Source organism: Zeugodacus cucurbitae, chromosome 5 (genome assembly GCF_028554725.1).
Source record: "Zeugodacus cucurbitae isolate PBARC_wt_2022May chromosome 5, idZeuCucr1.2, whole genome shotgun sequence".
Taxonomy (NCBI): Eukaryota; Metazoa; Arthropoda; class Insecta; order Diptera; family Tephritidae; genus Zeugodacus; species Zeugodacus cucurbitae.
The window spans coordinates 72223451-72241476 of NC_071670.1; the positions used below are offsets into that span (position 1 = coordinate 72223451).

General features: G+C 36.8%; 1 protein-coding gene and 1 long non-coding RNA gene across 2 annotated transcripts in view; both read left to right on the top strand.

Annotated features, from left to right (window-relative positions):
* Positions 1 to 18026, top strand: part of LOC128922166 (neuronal acetylcholine receptor subunit alpha-7-like) — a 135335-nt gene that overhangs the window by 46667 nt on the left and 70642 nt on the right. The window lies entirely within an intron of this gene.
* On the top strand, positions 633 to 6967 carry LOC128922009 (uncharacterized). The gene is made up of 3 exons (XR_008471282.1): positions 633 to 820; positions 6476 to 6683; positions 6747 to 6967. It is a non-coding gene; the product is annotated as an uncharacterized LOC128922009 (long non-coding RNA).

Sequence of the window (18026 nt, forward strand, 5' to 3'; positions counted from 1 at the left end):
AAACATATTTATTGCGAAAGAAAGCTTAAAATTACAAGCTCTACAAACTATGACCACTTATTTGTCGACCAAGCTCTCTTTTGCTTGAAGCCTTTCTCTCTTAGCGCTGGATCATTCATCATCCATTAGTGCCTTCGTCACACCTACAGCGAAGCAAATAATATGTTTTACTGAAATCGAAATTAATGTCTAAGAGTAACTGGAACTAGCAGCCCCTCTAACCAACTCTTCTCTCTTTCACCATTTGCCTCAACACGTAACGGTTTTCTATATATTCGCTGAAGCAATTTGCCGTTTTGCATTCCGTTTATAATTTGGCGGTTGCGCCAAATGCATTTTGATTACTTCTGGCAACTCATGTACTTAGGAAATTGTATTTCAGCGCGGCAAACAATGCAACATCGCGCCATTAATAAAAATTTGTCGAAATTAGGTCGTCGTAATGGGTCTTAAAAGAAAAGTGTTCGGTTACTGCTGCAATTTCATATGGATGTGCTATGGAATTCATAGAAAGAGGCAAAGTTGATTTTACTTGAACACCACCGTTGCACCACCATTTCCTATAACAGCTTAAGTGTAATCTTGCTGAATTTAATTTAATTTCAACTCTTTAATTTCAATTTTATCTTCTTTTTCACAGGCACGATGAGGGTTTCGACGGCACCTGCGCCACCAATATTGTGGTTTGGAATAACGGCTCGTGTCTGTTGTGTCGCCTGGAATTTTTAAGTCCACCTGCAAAATCGACATCACGTGGTTTCCATTCGACGATCAGCGTTGTGAAATGAAATTCGGCTCATGGACATACGATAGCTTACAGGTGAGCTTTTACACAATTTAGTGAACAATATACTTAAATTAACTAATGAACTCAATTAACACCAAATTAAGTTAATCACTTCTAAATTCAAAGTGGAAAAAACAATAAAATCCAAATAAAAATCCATCGGTGGCAAGCATGACAAAAGTAAGCAGAGCCCGAACAGTAACCACTAATGGACCCACAAACGAGTTTAACACGCCGCGAACAATCTCATCGATGTAATTTGGTGGAATTATTTTAATGGCTTTTTAATTCGTTCTTTACAGAGTCATCAGTTTACTCATTTGTCGGTTTTCTCCCTCTCTCTTTCTGTTATCCAAACTGTTTGCTCCTTTTCCACGAGCATTGATTGTCATTGTTATTACTGTGTCATCATTATGAGCAGCTATTAAAGTTTTTGTTGCAATTTTTGGATTCTATACTGATTTGGTATCAAATTGGCAAGAAGAGTGTAAGGTGGAAATTGTGCAAGAGAATTGATAAAAATTGTATTTAATGGTCTAAATGTGCCCCATTGAATATAACCTTAAGAAGGAAAATCTCCGCACCAAAGCCAAAAATCTTAACTTCACTCAAAAGTAATAACGGGAGCAGCTGGCAAACATGATTCAAATATCCAATCGCCTTTAACAATATTATTTGTTTGTATGGCCAAAGAAATCTATTATGGCTTCAGCAAAAGCAAAAGAAGCGAAGTTGGGAAACTGAAACCACGGAATATCGATTTGAATCTTAAGAACACTTCCTGATTGATTCATGTGAGCCCTACAACTCAACCAAAGGCACTGTCTGCACTGAAGTTGGCGTTGCGGTGGTGCTCTGAAAGCTTTTGGTGTCTTTGCGGCTTCTAAGTGTTGCTTTAAGTAAAACCTCACTTCACTAACTCTAGATTTACGACGCCACTAACAGCGTTCACAGTGGCACGCAGCGGCGCTGTGTCAGATTTAGTAGGAAGATTTACAATTTTGGTTTTGGTGGCATATTGAAAAAGCGAATTATGGCGAATATGTGCCGCGCCAATTGCATCTAAGCGACTCAAATCGGTGGAAAGTAGTGATGATAGTATTTGCTGTAGTTGCTAGTTGTTAGTTGCAAGTTCGTTAATTTGCGAGTGCATCTTTGGTAGGCTCTCTTAGCTGAGTAGGAAATACGTACACAAGTCGTCAAGGATCTGCTACGTTTTCTTTACACTTTTCCCGTCTGTACGAGTTGGCATTGAAAGGCAGAGTTCCGTCATTGCATAGACTTGGCATAAACATTTGATTTCGGCTGCTCGCTGCTGCTCCAAAACAAATGTGGTTGAACCCGAAGTTACTCAAGTTGAAATTGCGACATGTTGCGGTCGCCTCTCGCACAGCTTCTTGCCAGATTTGTTAATTTATTTTTTGGCATCAGCATTTCTTCCAGCGCAAATGCTTCCATTGTTATATTTCACGATCGAACTTTTTGCGGCGAATAACGAAATGCAAACTGTGGGCGGTCCAATCTCACTAGGGCGTCCTTGAATGGTCTTCAGCACAGTGAATTAAATCATGTTGGTTGTCAGTGAGGTTGTCTTGCGTGGAAATTGCATTTGTCGGGCACGCCAGTGGAATATATTAGCCTAGCCGCAAGCTCCTGCTGCGAATGTGACCAAGCAATTTGGCTTTCGCCTTTTCACTGATTTGCGTGATGTGCGCTATTTATTGTAAAAGGCTTCCAATTTCCTAAACGTTTACTTTTGAATCCAAATGAGACCATTTAAAGTGTTTTTCCATTTGTTATTTGGCATTCACCAAAAACCCACTCATGTGGCCTTGTACATTTGCTAAGGAAATTGAAAATGCGGTTTGGCAGACTTCGGTTGGAGGCGCTTTATTCGGATTTTGGCTTCGACTTTCGCAGAAGGCATTCATTAACTTCGCACCTTTTTCCAATTAAAAATAAAAAATAATTATATAACAAATAAATATAACATTGAAAAATACTGCATCCGTCTCCTCCTATCAAGAAATCAAGGCGCGTAACAACTTTTCAAAACCAATGCAAAACTCACAGAGCGCTTACAACTTTTCATCTCGATGGCAGCACTTTTCGCTACATTGTTCGAAATTCGATTTAGAATTTCTTGGTTTCATCAGACGGTAGCAAAGCACATTTCCTTGACTTTAATGGAAACGGCTTCAAGATGCAATCAGGCGTTATCAGTTCAGCGAAAAGCATTTACTTAAGTTTAAAAAGTAAAACGTCCTAGAGGCTTGCACACAAATGGACGCTCACACATACTTATACAGAGTTGGATGCAGAATTTCGTTGAAATGAATTCTAAATCTGCAGTGATTGCAATCGAAGCCAATTTAATTTCGCTGACTCAGACAGCAACAGACAAAGAATTACATTGGAAATGCGAAATTCCACCGCGACCACAAGCGATTCATGCACAGAAAGCGAAGCTTAGAGCTGTGAACTCAGCAATTCTAAATATGTATATTGCATTGGCAGATTAGCTGATGAGCCTCCGTTGGCTGAGTAATCATACTAGTTTTTCAATGCGCCTCGCATTAAATTAAATTTGGTGCCTGCATTTTTCTGTTATTTCTTGTTGTTGCCCCAACCGCTGGTCATGTTTAATTTCGAATTTCGTTGGCATAATATAAAGCAAATGCAATGCAGTGCAAATATCCGTTTAGCTGCATTTGATTGAGGCCCAATTTCCCCAGATCATCCGCATTACGAAATACAACAACAAGGTACTCGTCAAGGCCATTCGCTTTCGATGAAAATGAAACCAATTTCCATAAGGTTTCGTCACGAATTGACAATATTTAAGTACAGTGGGCTCTCCACAAATCGCAAGTAATAATACATCCAATATTAACTGAGAATGAAATTAATTCTGGAACTTACGATCAATAATAACTAAGATCTCTCGTGTTAATATATTAGATCGCTCTTTTTAATTATCAAGTAAGCAGTTTAGTAATTTTGTTCTTATGTTTTATTACGAATGAATTTATTATACTAATTTGCTTCAGCCTTGCTAATAGGGGTCTCGAGCATTTTGATAATTGTTCGATTGAGATCCCATAGTGATTGTGATTTGTGTCTTGTTGTGAACCCAGAATAGAAAAATTGAATGAGTTAAGGTTTGATGAAAATCATTTTTTCGAAGTTAGAAATTTTATTTTCTCCTGTTACCGCTCAATCCCTAAATGTCTTATATCAATATATTTGTTGCCAGAGCCCCTTAGACTACACACTAAATATTTAAAAATGCGTCTTTCTATTTGCATTTAATTAAAGGAGAATTGCGAAAGTTTTATTTTATTTGCAATTCGAAGAAGTCTCCACTGGTCACAGACCAATGTCAAACTGTAATTGTATACAGCCTTGCGAAATTTCCACTGCAAACAGCGCACAACAGTAATAATGAAAATAACGGTAATGACAAAACAACAGTACCAGCAGCATAAAATAAATACAAATAGAAACTCTAAGCCTTGGTGTAACGGTGAAATATTGCAAGCGAACAGGTAATTGTTGTTGCTGTGCAGATGTGAAACTTTCACTTTGACACACAACAACGCAGCAAAATTCCACCTCACCCCGCATTCTTCTCTCTCCCTCTCTTCAGCAAGTTTCATCAGTCCACACTTTGACCGTTTATCCTGCGGCCAACGGCGACCTTGCCAGCAAACTAACTTCGCTACTCACAAAGCAAGACGAGCAAACAACGCAACGATGACAGCTAAATGTCAGCCAAGAGGCAAGAAACGTCAGTCGTCAGATCTCCAGAGTAGATGAAAAATGCTTGTTTGTGTGTATGTGAGCAGGAAAGTGAGGTTGGAATTTCTCAGGTTTATCAATTTAAACAAAGTGTAAAGTGTTGGAAAATGATTGGTAAATTCTTTATGAGAGCGTTCACATCTCGATGTTTCATGTAAACTGTGGTCGAGGAAATTTACGCAAAGCGTACTAAAACTATCTATACGGAATCATAACTCTCTTTTATTTCGTTTTCAAAAGTCATCGGCTACACAAAGTGAAATTTGAAGTAAAAATAGAACAGCATTTGGCCAGTTTTTTCATACTTTTCTATCCAGCTGCTGGCGGTAATGACAAAGCAATTCGTAAAACTTGTTGGTATTAAATGTACGAATAACTGTTGCCATGAAAATAGTATTAAAGAGCATCTAAGATATTTTCATTTTGATATGAGATTCAATTTGCCACCCAAATAACAGATTCGTTTCTTCTAAGTGAAACTGCCACAACTTAAGCAATATGGAAGATACCACAGCCGTTGTAGCTGGAAAGTATAAACATTATTATTTACGCGATATTAAACTCTGGTGTAGCGCTTGCTTGACAAGGACATCCTACGAAAGAGGAAGAGGACGGTAGGACGACAAGCGAAGTTGTCACAAAATTGTGATTAATGTAACATTAAAAGCAATTTAAGATCGTCAAGCAAATGGGTTAGTATGAAGACTATAGCGAGTAGTGCAGAAAGAATCACGAAGGCTTTGAAAAGAAGTGAAGGCCTGCTGCCAACTCACATCAACATCAGCAAATGGGAACGCCGTAAAATGCCATCACTTGTGATCAATGTCAACCGCGCTTGTGGTATAGCTAAGCGTTAAAAATGTTTCGAAATTTAGGTGCCAGTAGCAGCGCTTTGAAATAGACTCAGCGGTGTATATGTTAGCTTACCAACATAAACTCACGCTGCGTGGACGCAGTAACCTTGACCCAAAGCAAGCAGCATGTTCGAAATGGGAGCAAGAGCGATAGAGGAAATGCAGGCACATACTTTTACTGGTGAAGCCTCAATAGAGTTGATGAATACAGCAACATGTCGGCTGCAACAGAATCACCTATTACAATGTGCTCTTCGCATGAAAGTGATTTTAATGAGTGGAACGGTACTGCAAAACAACAAATATATAAATATATTTCCTCTTTCTCAGCACATCAAAAATTCAGTGAAATAGTTAAACGACCCCAAGCATCAAATAAACTAAAAAAAAGAAAACTTCTTATTCCTCTTATTCGAGGAAAATATCCGAAATGGACTATTTGATTTCTTTAGATTCTTAAACTTTTTCCACTCTCTATGAAATGCGTTCTCATATTTTAGCCTGCAGTCGCAAATGACAAACTCACTGATCGACCAACACAGGATATGCAAAGAATAATTGAAAAGTTGCCAAGCACACACTCATTCCAGCAGGCAAATGTTACTTATACGACCCGACGGTAAAGAGGGAACAACCCTACGAATTGTAATCAAGAAATTTATCCAACGAATTATCTGAAAGGAAACAGTGGAGCATCTCTTGTGCGTTTGTCCTGCGTTAGCGAGGTAGCGTTTTAGGTACTTAGGGGCCCCACAGTACGATAAGTTAGAGGAGATATCGTCAGTGAAGCCTCATAAACTATTGAAATTCACGACAGGCACAGGCATCCTGAACGAAGACTACTACTCAGGGAACACGTAAAGGTACTCCATTCTGGTATCGCAAAGGACCATAACTGGTCTATGCGTGGCCTGCAGGCCTACCAGACCAACCTTACCTAACCTAATAATCTGAAAATATGTAAATATGGATTACTGTAAAGAAAAGCTATTTTGCTTTCGTAACTAATATATTTTCGTTTTTTTTTTTACAGCCAGACAACCGAGCTGAACAATCTCTATTGGAGGCCAACTACTTCTCTGATCAGCTATTATTCACCTAATAAGCAATAAAGAGACTCTGAATTAATTGCAGAAAACAGTTTAAATTCACATCTGTTTGGGTCAGACTACCATAGAGATATGGCGACCAAGCACTAAGGCAGAGATTCACACAACGAGGTGTGCCCCATGGGAAGACAAGTAAGTTCAGGTGTGATTCTTCAATTAAGATTGTTCACTAATTGTTTCATTTGTTCATTTCAGAATTCAGGAATTTGCAGTTACCGACAGGTCTTTAATAAAGGATTAGGTCGCACTGGTAATTGGGTGTTTGCGGATAAGATTTAGCATTTTGCTCTGAGAATCTTAATACCTCCCGAAGAGGAAAAGCAGACATCAATGAAAATTGAATTGAAAATGTTATTTATTGTATTAATTATATATCAAGCATATATATGTGTTAAGTCAAGTGAAATACAATAATAAAAGAGCGATTCGTAAATGTTTACTTTATATCATGAGATTTGAAAATATAATTCCAGGTGAGATCTCATTTAGTATAAGGCTGAATGTTAAAATATGTCAACTGTAAACTCTACCACCAACATCATTGCTCGTACAATGAAAGTCCGGTCATGACCAGTTAAACTATTAAGAGAGCTTTCACCCATTACACTATAAAGTGGCAACAGTATCAAAGTTTCTCGGGCATTAACTGCATAAAAATGTGAAGAGCACTGTATAAACAAAAATCAATGAAATTAGTCATTGAAGCTCTAGGATTGCACCAAGCATGAGATCTACTGCAATGCGGGCTTTTGATTTGAATGAGTGTTGATGTCTTTTTATTTCTTTGCAATCACCCAATTTGTATGAGTTTAGAAAATTTAAATTGAAAAGAATTTTGGTCTATGTTTAATATAATACAAAGTTAAATAATATTAATGCTCATTCTCAACCCTTTTCCGTAACAAATACAATGTGAATGCCACGCAATATATTGCGTTTGCAAGCAGTTATACATTCCAATTTGGGTCTAAGGTGCAAACTCATTTATTTTCAATTTGTCATCTGTTTGTATGACGATAATCCAGCTTTATGGCTACATAAATCAAATATTATTTTTAATTAAATTGCTTTGCACGGCAAAACGCGTTCGAAAGCAGTAAATTACTTTATACCCACATACATTTTAAGAAAATTATTAAACATTTCCCAGCACGCTTATAGGAGTTTACACATTCCAACAACAATCCCTAAGGTGTGCCAATATAAATCAATAAAGGTAGGTAATCTTAATCAACGAGACAAGTTAAAAGCTAGTTCGGTGCGATAAAATTACCGAATAATATAAAAAAAGTAGTAGTGAATACGGCATTCTACTTTAAGGTATTGTGTGGTAGTAAGTAAGAAGGTAATTATAAAAGAATTAACCTAACTGTAATAAAAATAACCTCTTGATTTGCGATGATAAAAATGAGTAAACTAAATGTGTACAAAGTCCAGTGAATTGCTTTGCCAACGGTTGTTGATTGCTCTTTATTAGTTGTTAGCTTAATGGTCTCCTAATTACATGTGCCAATGCTCAATTATTTGCTTTAATGCCAAGATGAAGATAAGCGGTGCGGTAACTTTGGCCGCGACTGTTGGTCAATCGTGAGAGTATCTGCCACCCTAATTACCATCATAAACACCAACCGCAGCTGTCGTTTTCCTTTCATTGGATTTATATCGCTAATGATCGCTAATAATGAGCGCTTTAATGGCTGCGTTTTATGGAGTCACAGTTAATGGTTTAACGTCATCATTAAAGGGATGTATATGAATGTATATATTGATCTTTTAAAAAATATCATAAATTAAATTAGGAGCATGGAGATGTTACTGGCACCACTACCAATAAAAACTTCTAAAAAGTTCATAGTTTGAATTTCGTAAAAATTAATGACTTGCCCGTCTAAGTCTATTACGATTTAAAGTTTTTAAATTTTGTACAATTACAACATCTAGAATATAGTTTTCAGTTACTTCCAAATATAGCAAAAGTCCTTCGCTGCATCATTAAATGCCGCGGCTTTTATAATAAATGAGAAACTGACACTTTGGCACAATGTATGGAATACACAGAAATATAGCAAAAGATTTTAAAGGTTATCTCAGCGAAACTCTGCAATGCCAAGAACTTCGACGATTAACTTTGCTCTCGCAGTGTTCAGGCAGGCTGTCAGGTGCATTGCGGCAAACGCGAAGTGTGAAAAACCAAAATGTCACTTATAACGGAATTTATGTGTTTAAGCATACTCTCTGGTGCGAATGTTTCTGGTTTGTTAACTCACAAGTAAAAGTTATCTTTCGCCATTAGCGAGTTTGTGTTGATGCAGCATTTCAACATTTTTCGATGTCAGCCATCACATTAGTGCAACAAGTGGCAAGTGCATTCGATGTGGTGCAATTGTCTCTGGGAACAGCGTGTTTTCCTATGTCCTGCCGGTGATTTGTTAGGGTATCGTTGCGGCTGTGATTGGAAATTAATGTCGCAAAGCGTTTGAAAAGCGCTGAGCTTGCGGGTTGAAGCAATGAAAGAAGATAACCAAATATCACGTAGAGTGTAGTGAAGTACCGAAATTTCATTTTGAGGAAACTGAAATGAAATATGAAGTTAAGATCTAGCACAGATCTTGAAAAATAAACAATATATAAACAACAATTTTTAATAGTAATAAATTAGAACACACTGAAATAACAACGAGCATCAAAGCTCTGCTACAACTCTTACTCAAGATTCTACATATCCTCTGTGCCACGTAAGACTGTGTAAGCGTCTTTCGCATCCAATATTCGAAACAATAAGGTGTGTGCAATTAGAAGAGTGAAAATATTTTCAGTTTGAGTGCATTGTTGCAAGAATTATTTCACATCGATTGTGGCATGCAAATTGCGTTGCCTTCATGTATTTCACAATTTCGCGCTTTTGTGGATGCCCCCATTGGCACATTCGTGTGCAAACGCGTTAGAGTTGGAGGCTTGTGAGGCATGTGAGCGCGTCTGCTGATGGCTTATGCAATTTGTGTTACGCACATGCCACGACATCCGAATTTACTTCAACTGCTGCTGCAGTGGCATGCATAACTATGTTTCTTTGAAGTACATGCATTACGCCATTAGTCACTTAATTTGTAAGTAGAATAAGAATAAGGACTTGCATACATTTACTCAGTGTCTTTGGGTGAACAACTGACGGCTGCAGATTGTTTGATATTCAAAATGAAAGACCTTTATCGAAGACTTCAATTATATGTAGTAGAGTAAATATATTTGAGTAGATGTGTACTAAAAGGTGTATGCATGTGCGATACGTAAGGTTTCATACGTAAACATTTTATTATTTGCTGTACTCCCAAATACGAAATATTTTTATACGTTTCAGCTGACTAAACTACAAAGAGTTTCGTTAATCTGCTAGCGCCTAAAAAGCTTCGTAGGTCTAAGCCATCCAAATATCATAGACTTTATTCATTCAAAGCCATGCGCATATTCCAATTTATTAAATCCGGTGTAATAAACGTTATTATGGTAAATTGAGTTTATGGTTTTATTTGGCTAACAAAAGGCTACTTTGCCTAATCCCGGAAGTCGAAATGCCGTTCACTTGGCAACTTAATAAGAAAATGAATTTGCACAACAATTCCCTTAACAATAGAAGCTTAGCAGAAGAGTCATTTCTATATTTGGAATTTAATTCTTCGTAGCTCATAAAATCATATAAATATCGGTATGATTCGTAAATACGAAAAGCTTTCTTGTCATTGAAGCACAAATATAAAAAAGGAGTTTGAAGATATTTATGATAAAATTATAATTCTTCAATATATAATATAAAATCAAGTTGTTTATTATTTAAATGTCGCAAATAGTCGTTAGGAAGCAATGATTAAGTGCTGCTACTGCAACTCAATCGTTTTCTGATTTATTTGAATAAGGACAAATTTAGCAAAGAAGATTCGTTACGAGAACGTGACGACAGTAAAATTTCCTCCAGTGTCACATTCTTCATGAAAAGTACGCCTCCAGTTTGCTTGTGAGATGCAAGAGACCTACTGATGCACAGCTGCAGCACTCACTTACAGACTGACACGCATACACACTCTCTGAAATCACAAAGCGGAACTCCTACGATGATTTGGGGAAAATGTACTGTTGCCACCAGAAGCTCAGTTGCCATAAAAATATGATGAATGTAGCATTAATTTCAATTTTGGAATCTCTTCTGTGAGTGAGTGGGTATCCGAAATGTTGCGTTTAAGTGCTGGCTGCAGGATAATCAGAGTGGAAAGTATAAAGTGAATTGCAGCAGTGAAAGTGACAAAGATGCTCACAGAGACGAGAGGATGCGAGTGCCATAAAATGTTTTACTGAGCATCAATGGCAGTAGCAGAATATACATACACGAGTAGATAAGTGCCTGTGGGTGGTCTTGAGGGTCTAATAAAATGAAATTCAATTGAAGTAATGCAAATGACTAAGAGGATGGTGCAATTTGTCAAGTTGATTGATTTTTCGGTGGAATAAAAGTTTAACAGAACTTTAGAGGAGGAATGTTCCAAGGAGCTGAGCCATTTTTATTGAAAAAATCACATTCCAATTTAAGAAGACCTCTGCAAGATTTTGTAAGTATGTCTAAATAACGCTCGTATTAGCCTAATAAAGAATAAATTCCCTGCAAGTCGGCACTATAGAAATAAAATTAGTCATAAATGGAAAAAAGATAAAAAAATAATAATGATTGGTGCTAGTGCTACAACAAAGCAGATACTTGCTGACTAAGCCTATATTTAGCGTATATCCCAAAAAATATTGAAAGCGATTTAGCGAAATTTATGGCGATAGATAGTCAAGTTCAAAACTTCCGCCAACATATCATATTTCAAATGGTATCCACTTTATGGTTTAGCCTTACTGCCTCCTCCATAAAACATTTTTCTATTCTTCTGTCAGCTTCAACTGGTTGTCCACTTAAGCTCTGGCATTGATGAATCGACTTCGAGGTGTAATAGCAGCGAAAGCTACGCAATTGAAATCTGCGAAAAGCGAAAACCAGCGAATTTCACACAAAGGAATAAGCCTGCCAACCTGGCTGGCTGTAATCGCTTCAAGCATTCCCAAACAGAAATGCCAACCACTCTACAACAATGGACGAGCGGAAGATCCGCCACTTAGGCTCCACCGGAAATGACGTCGATTGCGAACGGAAACGGAAATTGCTTTCTTATTTCGCTGCTGTTACAGGCATTTCTTCGGTTTTCATTGCTCTCGACCATGTGTTATTCGCTGACCCCTCCATCGCTTAACCTCCATCCAGCATCGAAGCACACTACTGCTTCAAATGGTCAGTTTTCAACACTTTTGTCTTGTTTTCCAGGCCTTGCTGCTAATTTTGCTTCATTGCATTGCATGGTATCAATAGAGGATTACTCTATGTCAACGGCTAATTTGCATGTAGATATGTTTTCATCTATGTATGTATGGATATATGCATATGAGTGTGAATAAGCTTAGGCAGGTGTGCATTTTGCATATTTTTAAAAGAGGTATCAGAACTTGTTACCTTGCACAATAGCCCGATGATTATTCTACAGAATTTTCAGCCTACTTATCGACTCGAAACCCTTCCCTTCCCGCTACCCTTCTTCCGAATTTTGGTTGGTTATAAAGGGTATGAAGATAGGGAAATATGCTAGACTTCAATTATTACCGGTTTTCTTTTTTTGAAAGAAAGCATTAAAAAATAAGCCCATCGAAAGCACTGACTTATTATTCGTTTTACGCTTTTAATGAAGTTGAAGCGCATAGAACTACTTAAGAACTCATATCGCTCCTTTCTAGCAAATGTTTGCCTTAATGAGAGTGAATCATAAAGACTATAATATTAAGTACACAAATGCTTAGAAAAAATTTAAACGAGTTTCTGTGGAGCTGACTGCCTTTGTCGACATCCTTCTCTTCACAAGAGGACGAGATGTCTTGCAAATATTTTGCTGTTTATTGCTTACTTTCCTTCTTCATTCACTGATGTGACTATATGAGTCTAAGTAAGCTATGCATTATTCATTTTGCAGCAGTTTACTCTTTGCAACAGCAGTCATTCCTTCAGAGAGACGTTCCGCAGTCTTCCGTCCTTTCGTCCGACTTCGCTCGAATCATTGCACTTGACCAAAACAACAGCTGCTGCTGCTGCTACTGTGGCATTGAGAGGGTGTGAAGCGAAGTGCGAAGTGTCACATGTGTCAGTTGTTATTTGTTGTTGGCATATTCGCTCTCTTCTGGTGTACTCGAGTGTCCTTAAACATATTATGGACGTCATTCATGGCATTATAATGAGCAGTGTAAACACCATTAGTATCTCACAAGAGTCTTTTGTACAATAACTCTGAATAATTTAAGGCCGACAGTTGAGAAGTTGAACGAAGCACGAGTGCAGAGTGGAAGGGAATGAGGAATAAGTAGATTTGTGCTTACACATAGGGAGCAGCAAAGTAAACTTTAAACCACTTGTTGAGATGATGATGTTATAGAAGCTCTTAATGGTGCTCACTTGCAAAGAAATGTACTTTGAGAACAGGCTTGATGAACTAAACCAAGCGTGCATTTTAGTTAGATTTCTGGACCCCAACTTGGCCTCACTGTTAGCTAAGTACTTAAATAAGTTTAAATGTTCTAACTTAGAAATATTCCGAGACCACAATGCTTGCTACTGTTTCCTACTTATTTGTTCGATGTTCACTTTCAATTACATATTGAATGCAGTTTTGCGATACAGAAAGCAAATTCTTAAATAAGCAGATATCATTGGATACATAGTTCAGTATGGTATAGTATGATAGTCAGTTGGTAAGCCGGGCATTGAAAATTCAATTCAATAGCGAATTCATTGAACATTTGGGGCAATCGAATGGGAAATAATCGATACTTTGATTTTATGGCGCGTAAAAGTGCCATTCAGAAGACGTGAGGCACTAAAGTTGCTGGTGATATTGATGTTATTGATTTCGACGATTCGCTATTTCAAAGCTCACCGTCGCCTCATCAATTCTTTCACATTCCACCCTCCGTGTCCTCACGACTCAGCCTGTCCGCTGTTGATAAACTTTACTCTGTGTTTGTTGTTGTTGTAGTTATTTACATTTATTTATTTTCACCATTTATTCATCGTCTTGGTAATTCCTATGACTTCTTCACGTCAGCCAAACTTTAATTAAAATTGTATAATGGTAGCTCCATTGGTCTCTTTTCATATGCTCTGGTATAGTTCTATTCAGTTTTGACAGTTCTCGCAGCAAAGCAAGTAAAGCCAGCCAGCATTGGGTCTGGACCTTTAGCTCTTTGTAGATAAAATTATTCTCTTTCAGGGTTTTTTATATTCTTCTATCTTTCACACAATGGAAATAATGGTCAAACGCAACTGTTTGGCAGTTACCTTTCGGGTCCCAACCTTTTCGTAGCTGCATTAGAACTTTATTTTTTCGATTGCCTCCACCGTTCGCTTCAACTGTTTAGACAATAGTTCTTTCCTTTTAAATGTACTACTCAAGACTTCGTTTCACATTTTCAAAGTTTGTCTGCTGAATTTCCCAGTGACTCTTTTCTCTGCCTATTGTTTGTGCTATTAACATAATTGATTTCTGTTGTTTATTATGGTTGAACGAGCGCTTCAGAGTGTGAAAGTGTTTGTAAATATTTGCAAATTTGTTAACCTCCTTGGAGGCCAACTGCCCATTTTTGCTCATTTCCCTTGCCTTCGTTGACTTTGGTCACACTAATTTGTCATTTGAATGATGTGTATATCATCCGCAAGCAGATGCTGCCTGTGTGTTGAGGTCTGGTTTTGATCGAGGACATTTAATCGATTTGGCATACACTTATGGGTAATACCCACGTACATATGCACATATATTAATAAAATGGTGTGAATACACCTCCCTCATTTATTGTAATGAGTTTTAGCATCATTATGTAGAGCTGATGCAGATGTTTGTTTATTTGAGCTTTTCTTCTCTGAAATGTATATAGTTTGTAATGGGAATTCATAACTAAAGCATTTCATTTCAAATATTTGATGCTTTAACTCCTGGAACTGCAATTCAATTTGTGGCGAGTGGTAAAAGCACAAAACATGATGAACTTGGTTAAAAGAAATTAACATAAGAATAGAGAATAAAATGGAATATAAGTCGCAGAAATGCAAATGGGATATTAGAAAAATGCAAATGGGATGCAGAAAAAGTCTTACTACCTCTACTTACTTTCGTGTTTATCTTCTGGTATCCGCTTATTAAGGACTCTAAACAAATCCACAAAGTCCTCGTTTATCCTGCTTTTAATGCAAATTGTTTGTTGTCTCTGTAACGGTAAGTTTCCGATCCATGAAAAACATGCCGCCGTTACAAGGCTTATCGCAATACGAATGCGACGAATGGGAATGCTTAAAGATACACATTCCCATAAAAAAACGTGTTAACGACCTCTCGCATTGAGAGGAATAAAATCTTTCGTATAAATGGCGAATTGGCGTTCATGAAGTGAAGCACGGCTTATAGGAAATAGAAAACACTGTTTATGGCAAATACCTACACCTATAAGTTCCACCACATGTTGCACCTATAAATTAAATTAGCAATGGATCACTGTGAATGATTTATATCGTATGGACATGCAAAACGTGTCGCAAACACAACTAAGTAGCTCATTTTCTACAGAAATGAATTGGTGTCTTCTGAATGAGTCTATTTACAACATTTGTATGAGAGTCACGCGCCAACACTGAGCAACTTGAAATGAGCAGTAGCAGCTGAGGCGCGAAATGAAAATCTGTGAATTCGCCGACATTTTCATTCATTATTCATAGGAGACGCATACTCATCTCACTTATGTTGGCTGAATTAACATTCTTTTTAGTTTTATTACTTCTTCTGCTTTTGTTATTATACTATTTTTGCTTTCTGTATTCAATCCTTAAAGCTGAGTAGTTTGAGATAAAGTAATTCGTATACAAAACACAATTGGTAAAGTTTAAAAGCAATAAAATAGCAATGCAATTCATTCAGTTTATCAGATTTGCAAACAATTTGTGCTGTCGGTTGAATTTTTTTTCAAACGCCAGCAATGGAAAACTGAATATTTTTTTTTTTATATTCACAGCTCAACACCTTTTTTGGAAATGCAAGTTAAAGCTATCAAATATGAAAAGTTAAATGGCTTCTGCTGCTTACTCTTAAACGCCAATAATTAAAAAATATTCACATTGAAACTGATTAACAGCTTTGGTAAATGTAACCATAAAACAAAGTAATATGAATGTTCAATATGAGCCTCCTACAACCATTGGGTGCTCCCTGCTATGCAATTGCGTATTTAACATATTTAACTGCCTGTTCTCAGTTTGATTGTTTACAACATGGGTACAGAGTATTCAACATGTCTTCCAGCCAAATCATTGCATTGCCCACTATCCTTGAACAAGGTCAAAATGCTGAACTAGTGTCTGTTAAAATATTTATTTAGGATAAAACTACTTGGAGTATAGACATTTTTCGTGAATCGACCTTTTTCGTGCCCTACACTTTGCTAAGCCCATACAACAACAACAATTCTTTGGAGACTTTCAATACTTTGTTTCCGTTCTATTTGTATATTTTATTTTTATTGTATCTACATGTTGTATCTACATATAAAACATAAAATATTTTTAAATTCCTTGTCGCTTTGTTTTGTGACTGAATTTAATGAAACGGAACTAGTTTACAGTTGACTGGCTTAGTCTTACTACAGAAATATGTGAGTATAAATATATAAATATAAATTTATAAAAATGTGACCCTTAGCACCGAAATAAATTAGTTGTGTAGTTGTGTTAAAGTGTCTACTGTTTGAGATTCGAACATTTAGAATAATGGTGGTAAACAGGTAAATAATGATTTTTGTTCACAGTCGTAAATCACTTACCTTAGTTCTGTCCGATGGGTCAACATATTTGAAAATGCCGACCAAGTTAATATATATTTTTAATTTCCTAACGAAAATACTTCACTTCAGAACACCTCATTTGTATGTAAATAGTAAGTATCGTCCCTTTCTTCTAAAGTTGCACTGGAATTTTATTTGCGCTGAAGACACGATGAAGAGAGAATAAATTATTCACAAATGATTACAATAAATTTGAAAAAAAAAAAAATGATTCCATTGAAAATTAACGAGTAGTAAGAACACCATATTGTATAGAGGTTAGAAGAGGTAGAGAGTTGTTAATACCAAATGAAGAATCATTCACATATTGACCTTATTTGCTATACTAAAAAATGTGTGTCTTCAATGCAGCTACGCGAAAAACATAAACACCCATATACTCTCATGGGCGTAAGTGTGGCTTAAATGAACGTAGAGTTTACTGTTGCGTGGCAGTTGCAAGTAAGGAAAGAAAAATTCGGTCACAGAAACTCTAATCTTGCCACATACAAAGTTAGCTAAACAAGAACCAATCGGTAATAGGTAGAAGCAGATAATTCTTGTTCCACGCATTAAGGGCACACCTAGTGTATTGGTCTAAAAAAAAGTGATTTTTGGGATTTTTTATTATTTTTTAAGTTATAGTCGATCTCCAACGGCGCGAAAAAGAGGTCCTTCACTGCTGCAGTGATTCCGGCCTTCTCCGTGGATGAAATCTAAAAAAAAAAATCTCCTTAAACTAGATAATATTGTCTGTACAATGACCTACGATAAAAAAATCAAAAATTGACAATATGGCGGCGTTTTAAAGTGCAGATCAAAAATCGATAGGTCATTGTACGGAGAACTGCATATAGAACATGTAAAAAAAATTCGATAGTGATCGGATCATTTGTTTTTGAGTAATCACTGCAGCAAATTCGGAAAATGCTGTTTCGAGAAAAACGTGTTTAAAGATAAAATGATCGTTTTCACTGTTACCGAGCGGCTGCTCTTTAAATTGCTATAACTCAAAAACTCGAAACAAAAAACAAAACAAAAAAAAAAATGATTTTTTTGAAATTTCACACTAGATGTGCCCCTTAAACAGGTGAAAGACCATTGCACAAAATTTTCCAACATCAGTTTTAGGAAACACCAAACAACCACAAAAAAATAAGCAAAAGCAGAAGACCAAAGTGGATTTAAAAAGTTGCAGCTTAATCAAAACAAACTGATAAACGCATCCAAAGATAGGCCAAAGTACTTGAAATACAATTCTTTTTCAATTAGGTATAATTTCGAATGAACAAGAAACAAGTGTCGCAGAGGAAAATCAAATTTTCCATTAAATCTCACTTTCTTAAACTCGTTTTTGCGAATTTTTCATTGACTTTTATTGTTGTACTGTTGCTGGTTATTGTCGCATTTACATCGCTGGTGCCAGAATTCGCCTTGTCTGTGTTGCAACAATTGTTTCATTGATTGTTTCTGTTGGTGTAGCTGTCGCCAACGTCTCAACATCTTTCCAACATAATTCTGCAATTTCTGCAACATTTCTTTTCT